We start from the raw sequence: 6,219 nt of genomic DNA, 5'->3' as shown, positions 1-6,219 counted from the left end.
GCTAGTGACAATAAAAGAGCGCTTGTTGGGAGGCAACCCAACCTGAGGTAGTTTTCTTTTCATAGCTTTTTCAATAAAAATGTTGAATAATTGATATGTATTGCAAGGAGCTAAGTTTGGTGTTGCACACCAAAAATAATTCAAGGGAGAATGGAGGATTCCAAGTTTGGTGTTCCACCAAAACCTCATTCAAAAGCACATTTTAACTTCCTGCACATTGCTAGTTCCAAGCAATCAAACAGATTATTCAACCACTTAACTGCTTTTTTTTAGTCTTAAACTTCATAACCTTTAGCAAGGACACAAGATTTTGCCTAGAGTTAACCTGCTGTATCCAGAAAAGTGGCAAGAAATTAAGTTTGGTGTTCCCACACCAAATTGAATCCACAAGCCACAATCATTTCATGCATTCTAACTGGTCATCTAAGGGCTTGAGAAGCAAGCAACTTTTGAGAATTATGCAGGGAATTCACCACCATTTGAAGACACTATGCATCATAACTCAAAAGAGCACAACAGAAGGAAGGACAAAGGAACTGCAAACCAATAGGTTGTATTTACACTTAACTCTTGCTGTTGAAAAATGTTTTGACTTGTGTTTTGTTAAAGTGTTCATCTAATACAAGTAAAATCACTCTTAGAATAAGTAAGCTAGTCGATGTGTGTGCTTGTGTGTTTACTTTCATTGAACAAAAGCATGTTTTGTCCCCTGCATCTTTAATTCAATAAAAGAAATGTTTGAATGTGAAGTGAGATAGTTCTCTGTTAGATAAAAGTACAATAAAAGTAAGTGGTGGTGTGTGTGTGTGATTGTATAATAGCTCACTTTAGTGAATAAAAGAACTAGGATGTCTCCTTCTAAGTATAAAGTGGCCTACTGTCTATGAATCTCAATCAAATAAAAGTCCTTGGTTAGACAGAAAAACAAAAAGAAAGAAAAAAGGGGAGAAAAAGAAATAGCCAAAGAGTGGCAAAACAAAAGAAAAACAAAAAGAAACAAAGCTGGACACCAATAGCTTGAACCTTAGAATTTATGCCTGTGGTGTCTTTGTATTAGGATCTGCTTGGATTATTAAGCTCTTTGGAGTGCATCAACACTTGATGACTTGGGTTAACTAACTCGGGATCATTAGCTGAAAGTCCACTATCAAGAGCAACCTAACTACAAGGAATTTAGTAGCCCAAAGAGGTGCTGGGCATCAATGTTCTAAGAAGGAATGTGAGCCAAGTGTCTATAGCGAATAATGTGTCAAGTATAAAGAAAAAGAAATGAACTTGCTACACATGACACTCAAATAAAGCTTATGAACAAAATAATAGCCAAGGATAAAGGAATAATGAGAGGTCATAGCAGTATGTTACTTGAAGCTTGAAGGAGACTTTCTAGGCTTAAGAGTCAATAAGAAGTGAGTGTTTACATATCCACATTAAACCCCATGAACTACCAATAATACTCTGCTAGCATGAACATCCTCTTCCATTTCATTCTTTCTTCTCAATAAATTTTCTTGCTTGGGGACAAGCAAGCTTTAAGTTTGGTGTTGTGATAACAAGTCATCTTAGCCTAGTTTCACTAGCCTTTTTCTTTTGTTTTCAATTGAATTATGCACTTTCTTAAGCCATAAGCAAGCCAATTGGGTAGATTTTCATGTCTCCTTTGATTTAATCAACCATGTATGAATTAATGCAATTTCATGAGGTTTTAGACTACAATTGTCACATATTATGAAAGAATGAATATCTCATGATTTTGAGCATAGCTTTGATGTGTTTGGTTGATTAATGATAGGTGAAGAAAGCTTGGAGAAAGGTTGAAGCAAGAAGGAATGGCTAGGAGGAAAAGAGAACAAAAAGTTTGAGCAAAAGTTTGCCTCAAACTTTAGCTCAAACTTTTGAAAGAAGTGAAAACGAACCAGGGAGCAAAAAGCTTGACCAAAAGTTTGCCTCAAACTTTTGTGCAAACTTTTGGGCAAAAAGCTTGAGCAAAAGTTTGCCTCAAACTTTTTGGCAAACTTTTGGCATCACAAATCAACACCCTGGAGAGCAAAAGTTTGAGCCAACGTTTGCCTCAAACTTTTTGGCAAACGTTGGCGCCATGAACAACACACCCTGGAGAGCAAAAGTTTGCGCCAACGTTTGCCTCAAACTTTTTGGCAAACGTTGGCGCCATGAGTGTGCAAGGGGAGGCCAACGTTTGAGCAAAAGTTTGACCCCAAACTTTAGCTCAAACGTTGGTAGCAGCAAAATGGGGTGGCTGATGTGAAAAGTTTGAGTAAAAGTTTGCCTCAAACTTTTACTCAAACTTTTACTCAAGCTTTCATGATTCCAAACCCGGTTCACTTCGGTTCTTCTCCAAACTCCAAGAGCAATCAACCAAGGCCTCTATCAACCCAATTCCATCAAGAGCAAAGGCCCAATTGAAGGCTTGAAGACCATTTGAAGAAAGTGTATAAATAGCATAGGATTTAAGTTTTTGGGGAGCTTTTCCTTTTTAGTTTTCATAAAGAGTTTTCGGAGAGCTTTTGGTGTGGAGTGAATTTTAATTTCTAAGTCTCGGGAAAGGAGAATTGAATTCCCTTCCTCTTAGTTTTCTTTCTTTCAATTTCAATTATAATTGTCTTGGATCTTGGGTTGGAGAATTGAAGGAATTCTGTTTCAATCTCATCCTGAGACCTCTCTGTTTCTTTACTGCACAATTGAATTTAAATTTCTGTTAATTGCTTCTTCATCTACTTTCTCTGCAATTTACATTTCCTTTGCAATTGTTCTTGTTGGATCTAGGAAGGCATTGAGATCTAGAGTTGGTTATCTAGTCTCTTGGGTCCTGAGATCTGAATTATCATCTTACATTCTCTGTTTACTGCTTTCAAGCTCATTTACATTTCTGTTTCAAGATCCGATTCAATCCAATTCATCTTCCACTCTTATGTTTGTTGAATTTTACTTTGCCTTGTTTAATTTCTGCAAATCAATTCCCAATTCCCTTTACAATTCAAGCCATTTACATTTCTTGCACTTTAAGATTTTGCAATTTACATTTCTTGCGTTCTAAGTTTCTGCCATTTAATTTCTTGTTCTTTATGATTCAGCACTTTAAATTTCAGTTCTCTTTAATTTCATGCCATTTACCCATTCCCTTTACTTTCTGTGCAATTTAAATTCTGCAAATCACAAATCTCTCAACCAAATCTTGATTTGCTTGACTAAATCAACCACTACACTAAAATTGCTCAATCCTTCAATCCCTGTGGGATCGACCTCACTCCCGTGAGTTATTATTACTTGATGCAACCCGGTGCACTTGCCGGTGAATTTTGTGTCGGATCGTTTTCTACACATCAGGTTGTTGAGAGTGGTTATTGTGGCTTTGGTATGGTGGCTGTGCATAAGTGTTTTGTGTGGTCTGATATGGTTTTTGGTTATAGTTTTGGTGAGTAGAGTTGTTATACTGGTTTGGACTATGGGATCTGTGGTCTTGGCCTTGGCTTTGTTGGTTCCCCCACCCAAAGTTTGGGTGGTTCCTCCAACCAGAGTTATAAGTTTTAGAGTATGGATCATTAGCTTGCCTAGATAAGTTTCCAAGGTAATTAGCTTCCTCCCAGTTAACTCCTTCTTATGTGTCCAAATCTCCTTGAGGTGATGATTGAGTGTGGATAGCTGCAGCCTGATTCTTCTCCATTTGCTTGGTTAATTCAGTCAGTTGCTTGGTGATCATCTTATTCTGGGCCAGGATTGTATCCATATGGTTTAATTCCAAGACTCCCCTGTTGTTGCTTCTGTTTGAGGCATAAAAATACTCATTGTCAGCCACTATGTCTATAACATCAATGGCTTCTTCAATAGTCTTCTTCTTGTTAAGGGAACCTCTAGATGAGTGGTCTACAGCTTTCCTTGATTCACAATTCAACCCTTCATAAAAGATATAAAGTTGCACCCACTCATTAAACATATCAGGGGGCATTTCCTTGTCAAATCTTTGAATCTCTCCCAAGCTTCATAAAAAGTCTCACCATCCTACTGTCTAAATATCTGCACTTCAGTTCTTAGCCTGTTTACTTTTTATAGAGGGTAGAATCATGTTAAGAATCTATTTATTACATCTTCCCAGGTTGTCAAGCTTTCCTTGAGGAATGATTCTAGCCATTTTGATGCTTTGTCCCTCAAAGAAAATAGAAACAGTAGCAATCTATAGGTGTTAAGATGAACACCATTAGATTTAACTATGTCACATATCCTTTAGAATTTAGTGAGATGCTTATTAGGATCCTCTTGGGCACTTCCTCCAAAAGAACAGTTATTTTGCACAAGAGTTATGAGCTGAGGCTTCAATTCAAAATTATTAGCATGGATAGTTGGCTTTTGAATGCTGCTACCACAGTTTCCTGGGTTTGGATTAATGTATGATCCCAGAACTCTCCTCTCTTGTTCAGCAGGGTTGGCTGAACCTCTTCTGGCATGATGGTTCACCTCTCCTTCATTATGGTTTTTTATATCATCCTCCATGGTTATATCCAAATCTTTCTCCTCTTCTTCTGCACCAACAACCCTCTTTCCTCTTGCTTCCCTCCTTAATCTCAGGAAGGTTCTTTCCGGTTCACTGTCAAAAGAGGTTGAAACCTCTCTTCTACTTGTCATACAATGAGCACAACAAGCGGCAACCAGCAGGAATTCACAATTAATGAAAGAGTGTGGTTAGAACAATTGAGGCAAATAATCAAATAGTTAATGAGTTAGTGAGTTAGTTTTACTGGAAAGTAAAAAAGTAAGGTAAAATTAAAGAAAAATAACTAAAAATTGCAGAGAATGAAAATGAACAACTGAAATTGAAATTCAATTAATCAAAAGAAAATAAAAGTGCTCAATCTAGTTATCCTCCAATTTAGTAATTGTCAATACAAAACCAATCCCGGCAACGACGCCATAAACTTGATTCACGAAAATTTGCCTCTCAACAAATTTCCTACCGGCAAGTGTACCAGATTGTCGTCAAGTAAAACTCACTGTAGAGTGAGGTTGAATCCCACAGGGATTGGTAAATTGATCAATGTTAATTGGAGAATTGTGTTAGTTGAGCGAAATCAGATTTGGTTGAGAATTGCAGAATGTAAATTTGGCGGGAAACATAAATTGCAAGAACTTAAATGACAGAAATTAAATTGTGGGAAATTAACTGACAGAATCTTAAATTGCAAGAAATTAAATGGGAATGGGTGTTTAGCATGAAATTAAAGAAGCAGAATATAAAAGAATGGGTAGATCAGAGATGGGGAAGCTCATTGGGGTCAGGAGATGTGATAATTCTCTGGATCAAGTTCATTTTCATCTCTTCCTCAATCAATGGATTCATTGATCTCCTTGAAAATCTTAGGTGATTAGATCCCAATTCCTTGGCAATCTAATCTCTTTAAGCATGAACAATTGCCCAATTCCTTGATTTAGGTGCTCATGGGAAGAGATGAAGTTTGGTCACTAATTATACCACACAAATTCATAGATCAAAATATTGGTAGGATTACATGTCACTATATCCATCCAAACCCCAATCTAATCCAATATGAGAAAGAAATTCTAGCATGATCTCCTCATTCCTTTTCCAAGGTTCCGAAGAGATCCAATTATGAATAGCTTCTTTCCCAAGACAACTATCCAATTGAATAAAGAATGAATGCTTTCTAGTAAAATCAAGAGAAAAGAAAGAAGAAGAATGAAAAATAATATTGAACCATTGAATTACACAGAGCTCCCTAACCCAATGAAAAGGGTTTAGTTGTTCATAGCTCTCAAAATGAAAAATGGAATTGAAAGATACATTGCTGGAAATTAAAATGAATAGAAAAGTAAAATGTCCAGTAAAAGAAAAAGAAGCTAAAAGTCCTCTCTAACTTAAATTCTAAGCTATTTATACACTTTCTTCCATTGATCTTCAATCTCTGAATTGGGCTTTTGACCTTGATGGAATTGGGCTAAAATGGCTCCAATTGGTTTCCCTTGCTGTTGAGAAGAGATCTGTTTGAATGGCAAGTTCTGGTGCTTCAAGTTGGAGTCAACGTTTGAGGGCCAAAGTTGACTCAAATGCCTTCCAAAAAAACCAGATGAATCTGCTGTCATTGGCATTTGACTCAACGTTGGAGGGCCAACGTTCTGCTATCCATGCGTACGCGTGCACCACGCGTACGCGTGCATCACGTGTGCACGTCAAGTTTGTGATTTTACTTCTTC

General features: G+C 37.1%; 1 non-coding gene across 1 annotated transcript; it reads left to right on the top strand.

Moving 5' to 3' along the window:
- The first annotated feature begins 3,943 nt into the window (after positions 1-3,943).
- On the top strand, positions 3,944-4,050 carry LOC112739882 (small nucleolar RNA R71). The gene has a single exon (XR_003170817.1). It is a non-coding gene; the product is annotated as a small nucleolar RNA R71 (small nucleolar RNA).
- Positions 4,051-6,219: the final 2,169 nt, after the last annotated feature.

Source organism: Arachis hypogaea, chromosome 13, assembly GCF_003086295.3.
Source record: "Arachis hypogaea cultivar Tifrunner chromosome 13, arahy.Tifrunner.gnm2.J5K5, whole genome shotgun sequence".
Lineage (NCBI taxonomy): Eukaryota > Viridiplantae > Streptophyta > Magnoliopsida > Fabales > Fabaceae > Arachis > Arachis hypogaea.
Note: the sequence above shows the minus strand (reverse complement) of the source record. Positions and strands in the feature narration are given on the sequence as shown.